This window comes from Oncorhynchus kisutch, linkage group LG18 (assembly GCF_002021735.2).
Source record: "Oncorhynchus kisutch isolate 150728-3 linkage group LG18, Okis_V2, whole genome shotgun sequence".
Taxonomy (NCBI): Eukaryota; Metazoa; Chordata; class Actinopteri; order Salmoniformes; family Salmonidae; genus Oncorhynchus; species Oncorhynchus kisutch.
The window spans coordinates 9,854,095-9,857,185 of record NC_034191.2 but is presented as its reverse complement, the minus strand read 5'-3'; positions in this window follow the sequence as shown (position 1 = coordinate 9,857,185).

The following is a 3,091-nucleotide window of genomic DNA, read 5'->3' as shown; positions in this document are numbered from 1 at the left end:
GACTGTCATCTCAACAATATGTACTGTTACCCCGAGACCAAACCAAGGCTGACTGTCATCTCCACAACATGTACTGTTACCCCTAGACCAAACCAAGGCTGACTGTCATCTCCACAACATGTACTGTTACCCCTAGACCAAACCAAGGCTGACTGTCATCTCCACAATATGTACTGTTACCCCTAGACCAAACCAAGGCTGACTGTCATCTCCACAACATGTACTGTTACCCTAGACCAAACCAAGGCTGACTGTCATCTCCACAATATGTACTGTTAACCCGAGACCAAACCAAGGCTGACTGTCATCTCCACAACATGTACTGTTACCCCTAGAACAAACCAAGGCTGACTGTCATCTCCACAATATGTACTGTTACCCCAAGACCAAACCAAGGCTGACTGTCATCTCCACAATATGAACTGTTACCCCGAGACCAAACCAAGGCTGACTGTCATCCAGACAACATGTACTGTTACCCCGAGACCAAACCAAGGCTGACTGTCATCTCCACAATATGTACTGTTACCCTGAGACCAAACCAAGGCTGACTGTCATCTCCACAATATGTACTGTTACCCCTGGACCAAACCAAGGCTGACTGTCATCTCCACAACATGTACTGTTACCCCTGGACCAAACCAAGGCTGACTGTCATCTCCACAACATGTACTGTTACCACTAGACCAAACCAAGGCTGACTGTCATCTCCACAACATGTACTGTTACCCCTGGACCAAACCAAGGCTGACTGTCTTCTCCACAATATGTACTGTTACCCCTAGACCAAACCAAGGCTGACTGTCATCTCCACAACATGTACTGTTACCCCTAGACCAAACCAAGGCTGACTGTCAACTCCACAATATGTACTGTTACCCCTAGACCAAACCAAGGCTGACTGTCATCTACACAACATGTACTGTTACCCCTAGACCAAACCAAGGCTGACTGTCATCTCCACAATATGTACTGTTACCCCGAGACCAAACCAAGGCTGACAGTCATCTCCACAACATGTGCTGTTAACACCATACCAAGAAAAGGCTGACTGTCATCTCCACAACATGTACTGTTACCCGTAGACCAAAATGAGGATGACTGTCATCTCCACAACCTGTACTGTTAACACCAGACCAACGCTCTAACCACTAGGCTACCTGCTGGTTACTGGCCCAACGCTATAACCACTAGGCTACCTTCTGGTTACTGGCCCAATGCTCTAACCACTAGGCTACCTGCTGGTTACTGGCCCAACACTATAACCACTAGGCTACCTGCTGGTTACTGGCCCAACACTATAACCACTAGGCTACCTGCTGATTACTGGCCCAACGCTCTAACCACTAGGCTACCTGCTGGTTACTGGCCCAACGCTATAACCACTAGGCTACCTGCTGGTTACTGGCCCAACGCTCTAACCACTAGGGTAACTGCTGGTTACTGGCACCACGCTCTAACCACTAGGCTACCTGCTGGTTACTGGCCCAACGCTCTAACCACTAGGCTACCTGCTGGTTACTGGCCCAACGCTATAACCACTAGGCTACCTTCTGGTTACTGGCCCAACGCTCTAACCACTAGGCTACCTGCTGGTTACTGGCCCAACACTATAACCACTAGGCTACCTGCTGGTTACTGGCCCAACACTATAACCACTAGGCTACCTGCTGATTACTGGCCCAACGCTCTAACCACTAGGCTACCTGCTGGTTACTGGCCCAACACTATAACCACTAGGCTACCTGCTGGTTACTGGCCCAACACTATAACCACTAGGCTACCTGCTGGGTACTGGCCCAACACTATAACCACTAGGCTACCTGCTGATTACTGGCCCAACGCTCTAACCACTAGGCTACCTGCTGGTTACTGGCCCAACGCTCTAACCACTAGGCTACCTGCTGGTTACTGGCACAACACTCTAACCACTAGGCTACCTGCTGATTACTGGCCCAACGCTCTAACCACTAGGCTACCTGCTGGTTACTGGCCCAACACTATAACCACTAGGCTACCTGCTGGTTACTTGCCCAACGCTCTAACCACTAGGCTACCTGCTGATTACTGGCCCAACGCTCTAGCCACTAGGCTACCTGCTGGTTACTGGCCCAACGCTCTAACCACTAGGCTACCTGCTGGTTACTGGCCCAAAGCTCTAACCACTAGGCTACCTACTGGTTACTGGCCCAACGCTCTAACCACTAGGCTACCTGCTGGTTACTGGCCCAATGCTCTAACCACTAGGCTACCTGCTGGTTACTGGCCCAACACTATAACCACTAGGCTACCTGCTGGTTACTGGCCCAACGCTCTAACCACTAGGCTACCTGCTGGTTACTGGCACAACGCTCTAACCACTAGGCTACCTGCTGATTACTGTCCCAACGCTCTAACCACTAGGCTACCTGCTGGTTACTGGCCCAACGCTCTAACCACTATTCTACCTGCTGGTTACTGGCCCAACGCTCTAACCACTAGGCTACCTGCTGGTTACTGGCCCAACGCTCTAACCACTAGGCTACCTGCTGGTTACTGGCCCAACGCTATAACCACTAGGCTACCTGCTGGTTACTGGCCCAACTCTATAACCACTAGGCTACCTGCTGGTTACTGGCCCAACGCTCTAACCACTAGGCTAACTGCTGGTTACTGGCCCAACGCTCTAACCACTAGGCTACCTGCTGGTTACTGGCCCAACGCTCTAACCACTAGGCTACCTGCTGGTTACTGGCCCAACGCTATAACCACTAGGCTACCTTCTGGTTACTGGCCCAATGCTCTAACCACTAGGCTACCTGCTGGTTACTGGCCCAACACTATAACCACTAGGCTACCTGCTGGTTACTGGCCCAACACTATAACCACTAGGCTACCTGCTGATTACTGGCCCAACGCCCAACGCTCTAACCACTAGGCTACCTGCTGGTTACTGGCCCAACACTATAACCACTAGGCTGACTGTCATCTCCACAACATGTACTGTTACCCCTAGACCAAACCAAGGCTGACTGTCATCTCCACAATATGTACTGTTACCCCTAGACCAAACCAAGGCTGACTGTCATCTCCACAACATGTACTGTAACCC